The sequence below is a fragment of the Neofelis nebulosa genome, chromosome 11 (assembly GCF_028018385.1).
Source record: "Neofelis nebulosa isolate mNeoNeb1 chromosome 11, mNeoNeb1.pri, whole genome shotgun sequence".
Taxonomy (NCBI): domain Eukaryota; kingdom Metazoa; phylum Chordata; class Mammalia; order Carnivora; family Felidae; genus Neofelis; species Neofelis nebulosa.
Window position 1 is genome coordinate 88,911,715 of NC_080792.1, and position 18,755 is coordinate 88,930,469.

General features: G+C 48.5%; 1 long non-coding RNA gene across 1 annotated transcript; it reads left to right on the plus strand.

The window, feature by feature from the left end:
- Positions 1–72: 72 nt before the first annotated feature.
- Positions 73–2,959, plus strand: LOC131489430 (uncharacterized). The gene is made up of 2 exons (XR_009250550.1): positions 73–819; positions 1,544–2,959. It is a non-coding gene; the product is annotated as an uncharacterized LOC131489430 (long non-coding RNA).
- Positions 2,960–18,755: the final 15,796 nt, after the last annotated feature.

An 18,755-nucleotide genomic window follows, 5' to 3' on the forward strand; every position in this document is an offset into this window, starting at 1 on the left:
CTGGTGCATGACGTCATCGCCGCGCGGGCGGGCGGACGTGACGTAGCGGGCTGGGCCCCGGGGCCAGACGCATGGAGGCACCGCCTCCGGGAAAGGTAGGGGCTTGTAGGGAAAAGGAAAGGTGCTGCGGATGGACTTGTGACGCGACAAGCAGCAGCGATGAGGTCACTGCGGCACCGGAGCATGTGTTGTGAGGTCATAACAGCCTTTTTCCTCAAGGAAAAGAAATGTGGAGATCCAAAGAAAGCAGGCAGTGAAGTTACTGCACCCTAAGCCCAGCCTGGCCCGGGGAATTCCAAAGAAGGGTATTTACGGGGAAACAACTTTAGATGCCTTGGGCGCCTCGGAATTGTAGAGCTGCCAAGGCATTCGTTTAACAAATATTGAGACCTGCTTTGTGGACCAAACATTGGGCGTACAGTCCTGAACAAAACCAAAAGGACCCCCTAGCTAGGGGAGCTAACGGACTGACAGGGGAAGCAAGCAAGAAACAAGTAAAAGGGCTACAACCTGGGAGAGCACAAAGAAGGAAATGGGTGCTGAAATAAGAGACCACCTTTGGAAAGTGTAAAACGCGGCCCCCTCAGAGAAGGGGAGAGCTAAAGAGATCCGAAGGACAAGAAAGGAGGAACCAACCACCATTCCTCTAGGAAGCCCAAGGCAGCCAAACAAGCATGTGCAGAGTCCCGGAGTCAGGACTAGCTTGGGACACTCATGAAATGGGCAGAGCATTCTGCCAGGATGGCCAGAGCATCACGAGCAGAGACCATGCATAGGACCCCTTTGCACCAACTCCGAGGAAGTTACCTAGGCCTCCAGGTGAGCCACACTGTGCTCTTTCAGAAACATGATTTGCGGTGCAATTATTCAGTTGCCCCAGGTATCTAGAAGTCTCTCGAGATCCAGGAACCTGTGAACTCCTCCTGCTTTGGAATCTGCAACAGTTCTAGTTAGATTTCTTCCAAGGGCTGAGGTTAACTACCACAGCCTAGTTTTACACATAAAGAAACTGAGGAGGAGACCTGGGAGGAGGAAATTTTGGTTTTTCCCCCGCCAAATCGAGTGATTGGCAGGTCTCCTGGCTCCCAGTCTGGCATTCGGGAGGCTGGCATCATACCATATTGACCTTGTACATAACTCGGTACCGAACACAGTCGAGGCATTCACTGAATGCTTATTGGCCGACTGACGAGCTTTGTGTTTGAAAATGACGCTTCTGCTCCAACATCCGTGGAACAGAAGGTCTGAATTGTCCACCCATACATTAGGCTGGGTTCCACTGACCCTGTTCTCACTCTCCTTCCAGCCCCTTGTGACTAAGGGCACACACCTGCAGAAAAGTTAAAAGTATTTCATAATATCTGTAAGCAAAATGTTTTATGGAGTTTGAAAGGAGCTCACAATAGTTTTCTTCTTTTAAACTTATTATACTTGGTCCCAAAAGGTGGCCTTGAGGAGGAAAGTCCACAATAAAGAGGAAGGGGATGTCAAAAGTCAAGTTGATGGTCAGAGTACTAGCTCAGTGTTTTTCTTTTCTCTCCAGGAAAAGAATAGACCTGCCAAATTAGGAATCGTCACTAGATTTCCAGGAAATTCTACTTACCCGTGAGGCTTAAGAGGTTATCCAGAAATTTCTCACAGTCCCCTTAATAAGGTTAGGGGTCAGAGCACTCCAGAATATAGAGGGATGAAGTGACTCAGTCAAGAACACGCCTGGTTCTGAAGGTCGCTCTGTATACCCTGACCACTAAAATGCTCAGCTGCAACGTTGACCTCTCAGCACCTTGCCTCACTCGTTACAGAGCTCTTCTCAACCCTGTTTTCTGTCACAGACCTGTTTGAGTCAAAAACCATTTCCTTTGCCAAAAGGGCAAACCATACAAATATCTCGTTTTCTGCGGCTCTAAAAACTCCTTGCTTCTCTTAAAAGTGGTTGAAAGAAGACCAGGAACATCAGAAAATCCTTACATCGGGGTCAAACCTGTCAACTTAATGTGTGGGTGGACTTGCTCATTTTCCTCCTTTTGGTTGACTGATGTTTGGGTTTCTCGACCCACCTACGTCTGCCTGTGGGTTAACTAAGATTTTGCTCTGGCAGACCAAGGGCAATGTATGCGTGTGCCAGGGCCGCGCTCTCAACGGGCGCATTGTTACCGCTGGAGAAGTGAATCTCCCGTTACACAACATCAGGAATCATTTGGAAAGCATACTTAGAAAACCGACAGCCTGGTTGAACCTTAACATCTGCTAGCCTTGAGTTTAGACCTCTTTCTCTTCAACACAAGTCAGTAGAATTCTTCATACATATTTTTGGTTTGAAGAGCTGGGAGAAAATGTGTCGACCTAATGACGAGGTACCCATAGCATAGGCTATGCAGCTATGTGTGGGCAGGGGCGGAATTATTCCCCAAGGCAACAGGTGAAGTGGTCATGTTCCTCTCAGGCTGCACTGCCTGACGTCACCATCGTCTGCTAATAACTAAATGCCTAACGTGACCTAAGCACCAGTCATCGAGAAGGAAAAAACTCGTAGACACAGCCTCTGCTACGGTGAGAGAAGATCTAAAGATATGGAGCAGTAGTTTTGAAATTACGTTTAGGATGATGGTTTTTGTGTGTTATAAAGGTGGGGAGGAAAGGAAGGCTGGTCGTTTTGATGGTTTGGCTCTTTTGGTATTGATTTTTTAATTTTTTGCTCCCATGTGGAGTTGGGGCTTTTGTTTGTTTTTTTGAGAAAGACAGCACAAGCATGAATGGAGGAGGGGCAGAGAGAGAGAATACTAAGCAGGCTCCACACTGTCCGTGCAGAGCCCAATGTGGGGCTCGATCCCATGAACCCGAAAATCATGACCTGAACGGGAAATCACGAGTCACATGCTCAACTGACTGAGCCACCCAGGTGCCCCCCTCCCCCCCTGAGTTTAATAAACATTTAAGGCACAAAAATGCACACAAAAAGGGAGAGAGAATAAAACAAACATTCATAATGACCAGGTTAAGGAATAGACATCATGGACACAACTGAAACCCCTGTGTATCATTTCTCCTCAATCCCATTTACTTCCCCCCACCCGCTCCAGAGGGTAGCTACTGTTTTATTATTTTACCTTATATATCCACGAACTTAATAAAAAATATGTTTACATACAGACATGCAGGTATCTTTCTGCTACTTGTTTTTAAGTCTGCGTGAAGTTTGAGATATTGCCTTGCTAGATTACATACTTTGAAACATTTTTTCACAACTGTATGGTGTCCTGTTACATACATTTATGACAATTTTTGAAATCCTTCTGCATTTTTGGAGGGGTCATAAGGTATTCACACCTTCCATTTTACTAAATGTTGCCAGATTGTTCTCCAAAGTGGTTTTTTAAAAAGGTTCTTGGGGCGCCTGGGTGGGTGGCTCGGTCGGTTAAGCGTCCGACTTCGGCTCAGGTCACGATCTCACAGTCCACGAGTTCGAGCCCCGCGTCGGGCTCTGTGCTGACAGCTCAGAGCCTGGAGCCTGTTTCCGATTCTGTGTCTCCCTCTCTCTCTGACCCTCCCCCGTTCATGTTCTCTCTCTGTCTCAAAAATAAATAAATATTTAAAACAAATAATAAAAAAATAAAAAGGTTCTTAATTGTGATAAAATGCACATAATGTAAACTTTATCATTCTAACCCTTTTTCACTGTGCAGTTCAGTGTCATTAAGTACGTTTGTGCAACCATCACCACCATCCATCTCCAGAATTGAAAACCCTGAACTCATTAAGCGAGAACTCCCATTTCCCTCCCTTTCCAGCCCCCGGCAACCACTGTTCCACTTTCTAGCTCTGTGGACTTGACCACTTTGGGTACCTCACGTAACTTGAATTGTTCAATAGTGGTCCTTTTGTGGCTGGTTTATTTCACTCCGCTTAAGGTCTTCAAGGTTCATCCAGGTCCTAGCAGGTCTCAGAATCTTACTCCTTTTTAAGGCTGAATAATATTCCATTGTATGTACGTACCATATTTTGTTTATCTGCTCATCTGTTGACAGACTGGGCGGTTTCCACCTTCTGGCTCTTGTGAGTAATGCTGCCGTGAACGTGGGTGTACAGGTATCGGAGTCACTGCTTTCAATTCTTTTGGGTATATACTCAGAAGTGGAATTGCTGGATTGTATGGTATTTAACTTTTCAAGGAACCTTCAGGCCGTTTTACAGTGATTGCATCCTTTTACGTTCCTCCCATGAGACATGCACAAGGGTTCCAGTTTTTTCATATCCACACCAAATTTGTTTTGTTTTTTTAATAGCCATCCTGGTTTTTTTTGGTTGATGTTTATTTTTGAGAGAGCATGAGTGGGGGGGGAGGGGGAGGGGCAGAGAGAGAGAGAGAGAGAGAGAGAGAGAGAGAGAGAGAGAGAGAATGGCGCGGGGGACAGAATCCGAAGAAGGCTCCAGATGCTATCAGCACAGATCCTGGCCTGGGGCTTGAACCCACAAACAAACCACAAGGCCAGGACCTGAGCTGAAGTTGGACCCTTAACTGACTGAGCCACCCAGGTGCCCGTTTTTTGTTTTTAATGTTTATTCATTTTAGAGACAGAGAGAGACAGAGCATGAACGGGGGAGGGTCAGAGAGAGAGGGAGACACAGAATCGGAAACAGGCTCCAGGCTCCGAGCCGTCAGCACAGAGCCCGATGCGGGGCTCGAACTCACGGACCGCGAGATCGTGACCCGAGCCAAAGTCGGTCACCCAACCGACTGAGCCACCCAGGCGCCCCTGTTTGTTTTTTAATTAGGGTTTCTTATGGCGAGAGAATAAGCTTTAAAAGATACACATCACTTCATTTCTGACTCTGTACAGGTCAGATGCAGGTCTGAAAAGTTCCAGAAACCAGTAATGACTAAGAGAACTTAGCTTTCTTTATTCCTAGAATCCAGGAAGAGAGAGTTTGGGATGCACAGAGAAACAGATGTTTCTGTACATAAGGGATGTGACTGATTGTTCCCACGACAAAGGTCTTCTTGGCTTAAGACCCCAGAACATGGCAGTGCTTGATTTGGGCTCAGATCATGAGGTCATGGTTTTGAGATCAAGCCCTGCACGGATTGTGGAACCTGCTTAAGACTCTCTGCCTCTTCTTCTGCCCATCCCTCTGCACTCACACACGTGCTCACAGAAAAATTTTAAGAAGACCCAGAATATGAAAGCAAAGGAAGAAAGGGATGGGAAGCAGATGGCCAGAAGGTCAGATAGGCACCTGTGGCAGCCAGGCTCTTGATATTCACATCCTCGAGTGGCCCTCTCTTAGATGGTCCTGGGGTTGGTCTGTGTGATCAACAGACTATGGCAGAAGAGAGGACATGTCACCTCTGAGAATAAGTTTCCAGTTTTCCCCTCACGCTCACTCTAACGTGGCTAGCTCTGGGGAAGCTGGCTGTCCCACCATGCAGACGTTGAAGCAGCCTATGCAGAAGAGTACATGAACTGGAGTACATCTCCGGTCGAGCCTAGCTGACCTCAGCCCTGGTCAACAGCTTGCCTGAAACCTTCCGAGAGGCCCCGAGCCAGAACCACCCAGCTAAGCTGCTCCCATATTCCTGACACCCAAAACTAGGGGAGATAACACAACTGCCAAGTTTGGGTGTAATTTGTTACACGGCAACAAGTAACTAATGCATCACCTATAGAGCGGTCATAGGAGGGAAGGATGAGTAAGTGACCATTATTAGGGTCATGTAAATGACTAACACCAAGGGAACGGTTAAGTAAATTGTGGTAAACCCGACCCATGGTATATTTTCCAGTCATTAAAAGAAAAGACTTTGAAGCAACATGGAAGATCCAGTATGAATTAATACTGAGCTACCAAAGTAAAACATAGATGTGTGCATCTACTGTGATTACAACCGTGAACAAGTCAGGTTTGTCTAGGAACATAGAAACAAAGTCTTTAAGTTGTTGATGGACAGCAGAGAACAGAATTTAAAAAAGTTTGCAACAGAGAGGGGCCTCGATAGTTAAGATGTTCCATTTGCTTTTTGTAGCTCTCCTCAAAAACGGGTGGTTTTGTACCATTATTTTAAGTAAGAGGCAAGAAGATGTGTGTGTGTTTTAACCTCTTTTGTTCTTCCCTGTGGGTTTGGTGGTGCATCTTTAAGACTACTTAACTTCTGCTTTGCTGAAGAGCCCTACACAGGTCACCGCTGGAGAGGACCCAAAGGGTTTCAAATCCTGGAAGTTTGTTTTCCTCACCAAAATGGCCTTTAGAAAATGATCCTTCAGTATCTTGGCCTGTTTTGCCTTGGTGCGGCATTCCAGCCACAGAGGCTGTTCTGTGCATACGTTGCAAGAAACTTGACTCCCTTGAGAATATAGGTTCATGCACCAAGAAATTCAGCTATAGATGTCACTTGCAGCCCTGACGGGATGTGAAGAACTTAACACGTAGGAAGTGGTTAGGACCCTCGAGTTGTTTCACACTTTAGGTAGGACTAGAGAGACAGGATTTCCAGGCACTGGGCTTTCAAACTCTCTAGGGAGAAACTGAAACTCTCTCAAGGTGGTATTTAAACAGGAACCTTGACAGGGCTGAGGTTTTTTTGTTTCGTTTTTAAGTCAAAAAAGGTATTTGCATCTTTCATTTCTTGGCTGGATCTTATCCTTGATCCCTTTTGGCCAATCTAGAATATTTCACAAGAATACATACAAATTAACATTCAAATACTTAAATATTTGTTTGTTAAAACTGTCCAAACATTAAAGACTTTAGTAAAGTAAAATGTTAAAGACAGAACGGGTCCAATTGACTTCCCATCCGAGGTAACCACAACAAACAAGTATGAGTTTCTCTTCCTAAAATTTTTCTAAGCCTAGAAAAACACACACATACAGAACTTTTCATTTAGCAGAAGTGGGGCCTTGCTACTCTACAACTGCAAGTCTGTTTTAGCCAAACCCCTGTCTCTCACTGCTGGGCGGGGGGGGGGGGGGGGGGGGGGTATTCCAGAGTTCCCGTCTCGAGCATTTAGGGGCCTTCTTGTCACTCAGTACGATGCGATGAACACTTTTGTGGACACATCTTTGTGTCCTCTGTGCACATATACCTAGGAGAATTTCTTAGGAAGGGAATTGAACCACTTTTTAATCTTTTAGAATGGTTTTGGATTTACAGAAAAATCGAGTAGTTCGGAAAGGTGCATATGCCCCAATTAAGCGAACCGATATTGAGACTTTAGTTGATCATCAAGTCCCAATTCTCAGGTTTCCTTGGTTTTTCCCTTAACGTCCTTTTTCAGTCCTGGGACCCCCGTCCAGGACACCGCATTCACATTTCATTTGGTTCTCATGTCTCCTTAGGCTCCTCCGGGACTGTGGCAATTACTCAGGCTTTCCTGGGTTTTGAGGACATGGACCATTCTGGGGGGTACAGGCAGGTTGTGCTCTATTGGAATCTGAGGTTTTCCTCATGATTCGAATGTGGGTTTGGGGGAGGAAGATGCAGAGGCAACAACATGATTGCTCAGCATTGATGTTAACCTTGATCACCTGTGGGGGACTGTCTATCAGGTTTCTCCCCGTGAAGAGACTCTTGTCCCCCCTCCCCCACCCCCTGCTTTTCCATGTTGTGCTCTCTGGAAAGAAGTCACTCGACACAGCCCATGCCTAAGGAGTGGGGAGATATGCTCCCCTCGCTTTACTTTCTAGCTTTCACAAGTCACAAAATGGTATAAAATCAAATTCAAACGATAGATAAAGGGGTGAAACACACACCGTTGTTAACAGCTTTGTGTTTCCTTCCCCCAATTTTTTTTCCATGCGTACTTAAGCCACTTTGTTCGTCTCGACCCTGCCACCCATTCCCTTTAAGTTTTTTTAAATGTTTATTTTTGAGAGAGAGAGAGAGAGCGCGCCCAAGCAGAGGAGGGGCAGAGAGAGAGGGAGACAGAATCCCAAGCAGGCTCCGTGCTGTCAGCACAGAGCCTGATGCGGGGCTCGAACCCACAAACCGTGAGATCATGACCTGGGCTGAAACCAAGAGTCAGACGCTTAACGACTGAGCCACCCAGGTGCCCCACCTGTTTTTTTAAAGGGGAAGCACATTCAACTTCCATAGAATTGGCCATTAAATTTTTTTTAATATTTCCGAGAGAGAGTGATCAAGCAAGCCGGGGAGGGGCAGAGAGGGAGAATCTTAAACTGCACAGAGCCCAACGCGGGGATTGATCCCGCAAACCGTAGGATTGTGACCTGAGCCGAAATCAAGATACGGACAGTTAACCGATTGAGTCACCAGGCGCCCCTGGAATCTGTCATTTTGAAGTCGTGTTGCTAAAAAAGGTGAACAAACGCGACCCCTGCATGTTATCGGACCCTCGGATAATTCCAAAAGCACATGAACTCCCTCAAGAGCTGCTGTTCAAGTTCCCATCGCCTCTGTTGGTACCGACACAGGCGGAGCGGTTTTATTCTTTTAATCCTGTGCATTTTTTAAGTGAGGATTCTTCTCGGCAGAAGGTGTTAATTCAGGCACTAAATCTGGGCCTTTCTGAGCACTGTGAAATTTTGCAAGTCAGATCGTAGGCAGAAGAATGTGTGAAGATGCGAGTTTATTTCGAGAACACCTTTAGTTCCCCGGGCGGTTCTGACACGCTCAGCTCATCCCATCGCCTGCCGACACCCTCCCCCCTTCAGGCAGCTCTCAACGCCGCCGTACCCCGCGTACCCGGCGGTTCCAGAAGCCCACCGAGTTCACAGTTCACTCCTCTTCAGAGGGGCTACCTTTCCTACCTGATCCACCCCAAACCTGCTCTCTCCTCCTGGGTCTCTCGTCTTTTATCTGTAGGCTTCCCATCACGTTTAACTGCCCAAGGAACGTACCAACCCACCGGCATTAACAAACCACCACCAACTCAACACAAATTTATCCTCTTACAGTTCTGAAGCTCGGGAATCTGGAGTCAAGAAGTCCCAAAGCGAAGGTGTTGGCAGATAGGGTTCCTTCCGGAGGCGGAAGGGAGAAGAAGCTGTTTCCTGGCCTTTCTCCCAGCTTCTAGAGGCCGCCTGCACTCCTTGGCCGGCGGCCGTCTTCGTCCTTCAAAGCACATCTCTGCCTCGAGCTCCGCTTCTGCTCTCGCATAAATCCCCTGACACTGACCCTTCTGCCTCCCCCGCATAAGCACCTGTGGCTCTGTCGGCCACCTGGATAACCCACCCCACCGTCTCTAGCTGAGCCACACCTGCCAAGCCCCTTTGCAACACTGACAGGTGCTGAGGATTAGGATGCGGATTTCCTGGGGGCGGAGGGGAGAGCGGTGCTCAGCCTGCCTCACTATCCTCCTTTAAGAACAAATAAATTAAAACCTAAGAGCCCCTTTGACACCTAGCTCTATTCTCCAGCCTTTCCCGCAGGAGTGACCACTATTAACTCTACAGGGTGCATTTTTCCATTTTCATGCTCTAACGTGTGTACGTACAAATACATAGCATATTTTTTTAGTATTGGTTTTGGTGGATTTTTTTTAAGCTGATTTATTTATTTTGGGAGAGAGAGAGAGAAAACACATGGGGAAGGGGCAGAGAGAGAGAGTCCCAAGCAGGTTCCACGCTGCCAGCGTGGAGCCCGGTGAGGGACTTTAAACTCAAGAACCATGAGATCATGACCTGAGCCGAGTGGAGAGTCAGCTGCTTAACCGACTGAACCACCCAGGTGCCGGTGGATTTTTTTGGTAAACAAAAACAAAAACAAAAAACCAAACCCAAATGGCGTCATATTACGGGGCATGCTTCTTTCTCTGATCTAGGAACCATCTCCAGTAACACAGAACAAATTCAGCTACCACTTTTTTTTTTTTTTAACATTTATTTTTGAGACAGAGAGCATGAACAGGGGAGGGTCAGAGAAAGAGGGAGACACAGAATCCGAAACAGGCTCCAGGCTCTGAGCTGTCAGCACAGAGCCCGATGCGGGGCTCGAACCCACGAACCGCGAGATCATGAGCCGAAGTCAGACGCTCAACCGACGGAGCCACCCGGGCGCCCCTCAGCTACCACTTTTTAAAAATGTTTGTGTATTGTGCAAAACTACATAAGATAAAATTTACCATCAACCGTTTTTCAAACCCACCGTTCGGTGCCATTAAGCACATTCACATTCCTGTACAACCATCACCACTCTCTCTCTCCAGAGCATTTTCGAACGGAGACTGTCCCCCCTCCTCCACTCTCTGGCAACTTCTATTCCACTTTGTGTCTCTGTGAATTTGCCTGTTGTAGGTATTTCACGGAAGCGGGATCGTTCAGTATTTGTGCCCTCGCACCTATCAGTCGCTCCACGCTGTGCCGTGTTATCAGGATTTCATTTGGCAACCTGCGCGACTTCCATTTGTGCTCTATCGATCTGTACGTGTTTGCATTCTCTCTTGTAAACAGACCGAAGCCTTTCCACCTGCATTTGATCTGTCCTTGCCAATGAACGGATCCACTTTCCTAGGATCGGGGAAAGTGGACGGCTGTCCCCCCCCCCCCCCCCCCCAGAGTCTGGCGGCCTGCCTTGGAATGACAAGAACTTGATTCGCGGCGGTAGGTGACCATGTACAGTTTCAACGAGAAGAAACAGTCTGGTCTGGCCGACCAGAGACACTGGGTTCTGGCCATTGAAAAGACGAGCAGATTACTTTGCTTCTTGGACCTCAGTTTCCCCTTCTGGAAAACAGGGCTATTTCCTGTCTCAGCTCCTTCAGCACAAAAACAAGGCGTTATATCTAGAGAAGAGCAGGCAGGCATGGGGCCAATTATGCCGCTTTGACAAATCGGCCCCCACCCCCCGCAGCCCTGCCCAGGTGGCGTGCAATTCCCCGATGCCTGGTGGGGGCTCAACAGAGGGATCGAAAACTACCTGAACGTTTTTCTCACCCTTCCCCCGCCCCCCCCCTTCCTCGTTCAGCTGGGAAGCTACCCTTCTCTGGGTTCCACATATTTCCCTTTGTTCCAGGAGAAAAAGACAGCTAAGCAGGTTTCAATGTTCCTCTTCCCCGAGGGGAAAGTTTAGAGAATCTCTGGGGTTGTCAGCTGGGCGATATTCCTCTCCCTGCCCGTCTGTCTTCACCCACACGGACAAGCAGGGAGGCGAGGCAAGACAACAAAGGCGGAACAGTGGGTGAAGGACATCTGGCACGAAAGGCTGGCAGGAGGCTGACAGACTTTCAATTACGTGGATCGGCTCCCACTGGGTGCGAAGTTTGGGGAACGAGTGCCGGGGCTTCCCACGCACTGCAGCTCCCACTGGAAGGGGAAGGAGGGGGCAGGGCACGCTCACCAAGGGATCTTTCGTTCACTTAGTCACTCACTCAACAAATATTTGGCCTTTTCAGATCTGTAAGTTGACATGTTTTCATCCGTTCTGGATAATTCCCAGTCATTATCTCTTAAAAAGATTCCTCGCCCATCCTCTCTCGCCTGTCTCTGAAACTCCAAATGGATAACAAAACCTCTCACAGAATCTGCACATCCTCTCGTTTTCTCTCTTTGGTATTTCTTTTTTTTTTTTGGGGGGGGGGTCTCTGTTTTGCATTCTGGATAATTTCTTCTGATACCTCATTAATTCTGCTATGTCCCATCTTCTATCAAATACAATTGAATTTATTTTTTTTAATATTTCTACTTCTTTAAAAAAATTTCTTAATGTTTATTTACTTTTAAGAGAGAGAGAGAGACAGAGAGCGAGTGGGGGAGGGGCGAGAGAGAAGGAGACACAGAATTGGAAGCAGGCTCCAGGCTCTGAGCTGTCAGCACAGAGCCCGATGCAGGGCTCGAACTCACCAACCGGGAGATCATGACCTGAACCGAGGTCGGAAGCTCGACCGACTGAGCCACCCAGGTGCCCCTCTAGTTCTGTTTTGTTTCTTACCATATCTGCTGTGCCCCTTTCTGTAGCCTTCTATTGCTTGTAAACATTCTCAGCTTGGTGATTGCTTCCTTCAACTGGGTAAGCAGCACAGTTTTTGAATCTGTGTTGGAGAATTCCAGTATCTGAGGTCTACGTGGATCTTGTTTCTGCCGCCTGTTTCTGTCGGTTCTCACTCGTGGTGATTTGTTTCCTTGTGGGCCACATTCCCTTCACCCGCATGTTGGTCAGTGCCCTTGGGAAATTATTTGCAGGGATTCTGCGAGGCCCAGAATGAATGAGCCGTGCTCTGAATCCTGCTTGTTTCTGCCACCCGCCCAGGCCACCACTGGGCAGGGTCATTTCTGCTCGGGCACCCAGCCTCAGTGCCCTGTGCACCCAGCTGAGACGTATCTGTGGGTGAGCCGTGACAGCTTCTCAGGAATTATTTTCTCTCCCCGTTCTTTTTTCTTCCTGTTTGCTCAGCATCCAGACAAACTTCTCGACCATCCCCTGGGGTTGGGGTCAGTGAAGTCTGTCAGTGGTGGTGTCTGGGTAAATGTGTAGCAATCGGGGAGAAAAAAAAGCCCTGATCTGTAGCACTGAATGCTTTCCATGATAAATACTCACACCATGATCGATTTCAAGCAGCCGGTGTGAAGTCATGATTGTGAATTGTGGGAGACACGACGACCCTAACCGACCCTCACAAGGCTACATGCTTGTAAAGCTCTCACACATTTCTTTTTTAATTTTTTTTTTTTATTAAAATTTTTTTTTTTTAACGTTTATTTATTTTTGAGACAGAGAGAGACAGAGCATGAATGGGGGAGGGTCAGAGAGAGGGAGACACAGAATCCGAAACAGGCTCCGGGCTCTGAGCTGTCAGCACAGGGGCCCGATGCAGGGCTCGAACTCACGGACCGCGAGATCGTGACCTGAGCCGAAGTCGGCGCTCAACCGACTGAGCCACCCAGGCGCCCCTCTTTTTTAATTTTTAAAAATATTTATTTTTGAGACAGAGCACGTTTGGGGGAGGGGCAGAGAGCGAGAAGGAGACACAGAATCCGAAGCAGCTCCAGGCTCTGAGCTGTCAGCACAGAGCCAGATGCAGGGGTCAAACTACGAGCAGTGAGATCATGACCTGAGCCCAAGTCGGACGCTTAACCGACTGAGCCACCCAGGCGCCCCATCTCACACATTTCTAGTTTGGTTCCTGTTTGTCTTGGTGGCTCCCTCTACAAGGCCACTTGCACTGAAGTCTGAGTGCATGGGGTGGCCTAGGGCCTCGAGCAAGAAAGCCTTTTTTCTTAATGTTTATTTATTTGAGAGTGGGAGAGAGAGGGAGAGCACGGGAGCAGGAGTGAGCAGGAGCAGGGGAGGGGCAGTGAGAGAGGGAGACAGAAAATCCCAAGCAGGCTCTGCTGTCGGCTTAGAGCCCGATGCAGGGCTCAAACCCATGAACCATGAGATCATGACCTGAGCTGAAATCAAGCATCAGACACTGAGCCACCCAGGCGGGTGAGCCCTGATAGGGCTCAGGGTTTCCCCCAGGATTTACCTGGATCCCTCAGGGGAGGTGACATTTGAGCTGACAGAGGCCTGAATGAGGAGGGAGCCAGCCAGGAAGGGACTAGGGGGAAGGGGACTAGGGGGAAGGGAAGGGCCTCACACAGGCCCAGAGGTGGGGACAAAGTTGGCACTTTGAGGAAAGAAAGGGGTCAGCGTGGCTGGAATGGAATGTGGAGTGGTGAGTACAGGTGGTGACAGAGGTGAGGCTGGGGCAGGGCAGGGCCAGGCCACCCAGGGCGGAGCCCGGGGGTGGGGGTGGGCTTTATTCCAAGAACAGGAGACCTCTTCCCAGGGTTTGAGCCCGAGGAGTAAGGACTAAGAGGCTAGATTGAGTTTTAATGATCTCGATGACTCCCATTCCTTAGTGTGGGCTGTGCTTAGTGACTTCCTTCCAAAGAGCACAGTGTGGGGACGCCTGGCTGGCTCAGTCTGTTGGTAAAGCATGCAACTCTTGATCTCAGGGTTGTGGGTTCAAGCCCACACTGGGTGTAGAGATTACTTAAAAATAAAATCTTCAAAAAAACAAAACAAAGAGGGATGCCTGGGTGGCTCAGTTGGTTGAACATCCGACTTCAGCTCAGGTCACGATCTTACAGTTTGTGAGTTCGAGCCCCACGTCGGGCTCTGTGCTGACAGCTCAGAGCCTGGAGCTGCTTCGGATTCTGTGTCTCCCTCGCCCTCTGACCCTCCCCCACTCCCCCCCCTCAAAAATAAATAAACATTAAAAAAATTAAAAATAAATGAAAATAAAAAACAAAGAGCACGGTATGGAAAAGGGGGAAAAGAGTCCCTTCCCAGCAGAGAAACCTGACAAACGCAATCTCTGCAGGTGATCAAGGTTAACATCAGTGGTGATCAGTCATGTTTGGTGGAGACTTGAGATCTGATGACAATGCCACGTTGCCCCTGTGTCTTCCTCTTCAAACCCATAATCACAGTCCAGCCATGGGAAGAACCTCAGACAAATCTCAAGAGAGGACAATCTACAAAGTCTGTGACAGGTCACCAAACACAAGGAAAGACTGAGAAACTGTCACAGCCCGGAAGAGCCTAAGGAGACGTGAGGACTGTATACACCATGGCGCCCTGCACAGGATCCGGGATGGAAGAAAGACATTTAAGAAAGCTAAAGAAATTAGAGGGGCACCTGGGTGGCTCAGCCGGTTAAGTGTCTGATTTCAGCTCAGGTCATGATCTCATGGCTCGTGAGTTTGGGCCCCACGTCGGGCTCTGTGCTGACAGCTCGGAGCCTGGAGCCTGCTTTGGATTCTGTCTCCCTCTCTGCCCCTCCCCCATTCATGCTCTGTCTCTGTCCTCTGTCTCAGTCTCTGTCTCTCTCTCTCAAAAATAAAGAACATTCAAATTAAAAAAATTAAAAAAAAAAAAGAAAACTAAACAAATCTAAATAAAGTATCGACTTCAGTTAGTAATGATGTATCAATATGGGTTCATTAACTGGGGCCAATGGACCATACTAATGTAAGATATTAATAATGGGAAACTGGTGAGCGGGTTATGGGAATTCTCCATACTACTGTTGCACTTTTTCTGTAAAACCTAAAACTGTTCTAAAAAAATAAAGTCTGTTTATAAAAAGGTTAGATCTGGCTGGTGACTGCGGGGAGAATGGGGTTGTAAGGGGTGAGGCAACGTGGGAGCCGGAAATGGATATTTTTGCAGCCCGCAGGTGAGATGTGGCTTGGGTCTCGGTGGGAGACGGAGGAAGAGAATTCGACTCAGGGGGCCGAGCTGACGGTCTGGCAGGCCTCCCCAAGAGCTGAATTGTAGGGGACAGAGGAAGGGAAGAGTCGGGTATGTGACACCCAGAGTTTGAGCCAGTGGCAGAGGGCGTCATGAACTAAGATGGAGTTGACTGTGAGGAAAACGGGTTTGGGAGGAAAGCCTGAGGCTGCATTTCCACCATGATGGGTCTGAGGGGCCCCTGGGACATGGGAGAGGAGACATGAGTGGACGGGGAGATAGAGGAGTTAGTCCGGTGGTGAGGGTTAGAGCACCTACTGTGAGCAAGGAACACACCTACTGTGTGGGGGATCCAGGTGTGAAAGGGCTTTAAGAAGCTTCCAGTATGTTCAAAGAGCAAGCAAAATGCCAGGGAAGGCTTGACCGGCCGACTCAGTGAGAACGGAGGAGACCAGTTGGGGTGGTGGGCAACCAGGAGATGGCCCAAAGGCGGTAGGGAAAAACGGATGTCAGCCATCTTCCTGCTCTGGAAAAGCCCGTCCTTGACCGGAGTCAGCACACATCAGGCCTGGCTTCAGGCCCGTCTCCCTTTTGGAAAAAGCCTTCCCTTTCTCTAGGCCGATGTCCAGAATAGCCAGATAATTGAGGGTCAGAGGTCAGGGAACTCACATCTGGCAGCAGACCAGGCCTGTCAACTGCAGGGCTTACGTAGCTGCCAAGAGTCATGGGGGGCGGGGGTGGGGGTGAGTCACAGAGTCTCTAATTGTCTCTGGGCGTATGCTGTATTGATCTGGGGCCAGGAAAGGTGAAGGGCGTCTATTGTGTATCCACCTAAAGCAGCCCCAGGGCCTTAGCTGACCACCAGCTTTGATTTTTGTGTTTGTCATAGGTAGAGCAGAAAATTCTACACGGCCCTGGCCCCTTCGGTTATAAGTAACGGCAGGATGTCCTGAGTAAGGGTCATCTCCAAGGCGAGAGAGTGGGCTGAGCCCAGGCCTGGCTGCCCGGGGTGGGGAGGTGGGGTGCCTGCTGCCTCTCTTGGGCCCCATTCAGTCCAGTATGTTCTCCACCCAGAGCCAGAAGGATCAATCACGCCCTGACCTCCCAGAAGCCTCAGGATCCAGCCCTGAGCTTCCTCCCTTTACCTTCTCCACGGTTCCCTCTCACTCCTCATTTCCTGCTCCCCCCCGTTCTTCCTGCCTTGTGGTCTTTAAACTTGCCATTCCTGGGGTGCCTGGGTGACACGGTCGGTTGAGCTTTGGAGCTCAGCTCGGGTCATGATCTCGCGGTTCAGGAGTTCGAGCCCATGTTGGGCTCTGTGCTCAGCGCCTAGAACCTGCTTTGGATTCTGGGTCTCCCTCTCCCTCTGCCCCTCCCCTGCTTGTGCTCTGTCTCTGTCTCTCTCTCAAGAATAAACATTAAAAAAAATTTAAACTTGCCATTCCTTATTCCTTTGCCCAGATCAATCTTTTCCTGCCCCCCCACCTTTTTTTTAGTAAGGTGAAATTCATATAACATGCAATTAATGCATGTACATTTTCAAGTGTGCAAGTTCATTGGTGTTAGTGTATTCACAGTGCTATGCAACCACTAGGTCTCGGATGCTTCAAAACTTTCTCATCAACCAAGAAGGACACCTCATACCCAGTCACTCCCCATTGCCCCCACCTCTGTGCCCTGGTAACCTCTAACCTGCTTTCTGAACATAGATTTGCCTCTTCTGAATATGCCACACAGAAGGAATCCTACAGGGGTGCCTGGCTGGCTCAGTCGGTTAAGCATCTGACTCTTGGTTTCGGCTCAGGTCATGATCTCATGGTTGGTGAGTTCGAGCCCCACGTCAGGCTCCTTGCTGACAGTGCAGAGCCTGCTTGACATTCTCTCTTTCCCTTGCTCTCAGTCCCTCCCCCGCTCTCTCTCTCTCTCTCTTCCCCTCTCTCTCTCAAAAATAAATAAATAAACTTAAAAAAAAGAAGAAGGAATCCTACACTAGGTGGCTTTTGTGACTGGCTGCTTTCATTGCATGATGTTTCAGAGGCTCATGTACTTTCTAGCAGGTGTCAGAATGTGGTTCCCTTTTATGGTGGAATCATATTCCACCGTATGCATTTACCACCGTTTGTTTACCCATTCATTAGTTGACGCACAATCGGGCTGTTTCCACCTTTTGGCTTTTGTGAATAGAACTTTTATGTACGAGTTCCTGGGTGAACATATCTCCATTTCTTGTGGGTCTCTACCTAGGAGTGGAATTGCTGGGTCATAGGGTTACTCCACGTTCAATGTACCGAGGACTCACCGGACTGCTGTCGGCTCATTCTTTCCCCCAGATACCTGCGGCTGGCCCCTCGCCTCACTCAGCTCAGATGTCCCGTCCTCAGACGACCCTGACTCAGACAACAACACCCTCCCCCAAATCACCCTCTTGTCTTTTCACTCTTTGGGTTCGTGATCCTTGAGAACGTAGGCGACCTCATACCTCTTATGTTCCGTGGGGACCCACTGCCTAGCACAGTGACTCGTACACAGTAGGCACTTGATACATAATAATCATTGCTGAATGACTGGTCTCAGGTTGTCAAAGGTAAGGAACTGCAACACTGTGAGGCCTGTCTTTGTCATCAGAGGTGGCCGTTGGGTCCGCCCAGGAGTGACTCAGCTGTTTAAATGGATGACTTCCTCTTGCCCTGAGGAAGGGACAAAAACCAGTGGAAGGAAATACTGGTTATGCTCTGTTTCTTCATCCTTCCCTGTTAGTGACTCAGCACAGACATCTCTCCAACATTTCCCAGTCCTTGCGCTGGAACAAGTTACTCTTAGTGACTTATTGCAAAGGTTTAAAAAAAAAAAAGCCACAAAGATGGAAAAGAGTTTGGGTGGGGAATTGGCTACACGAACAAGGCTGTGGTCAGCCTGGTATGCTGGTTAAGGGCTCCAGCTTGGGGTTCAGGTGTTCAGGCTGCCTGGGTCAGGTCCCAGCTTTGTCACTTAGCTCTATGATTTGTTGTAGATTACTTAATCTCATTTTTCTTGTTTGGAAAAACACGGTTAATAGTACCAGATCCCTCCGAGGCTTGTTGTGAGGAGTAAAAGAGTTAGCATCATACAAAGTGCTTGGTCCAGCATTGGTGTATTGAAATGTTACCAAGTGAGGTGCCTGGGTGGCTCAGTTGGCCAAGCGTCTGACTTCTGCTCAGGTCAGGATCTTGTGGTCCATGAGTTCGAGCCCTGTGTTGGGCTCCGTGCTGACAGCTCAGAGCCTGGAGCCTGTTTCAGATTCTGTGTCTCCCTCTCTCTCTCTGCCCTTCCCCCACTCATGCTCTGTCTCTCAAAAATGAATAAACGCTAAAAAAAAAAATTAGAAAAAAAAGGTATATGGGTATTTTAAAAAAAAAAAAAGCAACGTTATCTACTGGAATAGTTGCTGCCCTCCCAGGATCATCTGCCCCATCTTGGTGCTGATATCTACAGGCTGGCCATTCAGATGAAAGGAGACAATAGTGTTTTTAAAAAGTTATAGGAGGGGAGCCTGACTGGCTCAGTCAGAAGAGCATGGGACTCTTGATCTCGGGGGTTGTGGGTTTGAGCCCCACGTTGGGTGTAGAGATGACTTAAAACCTTAA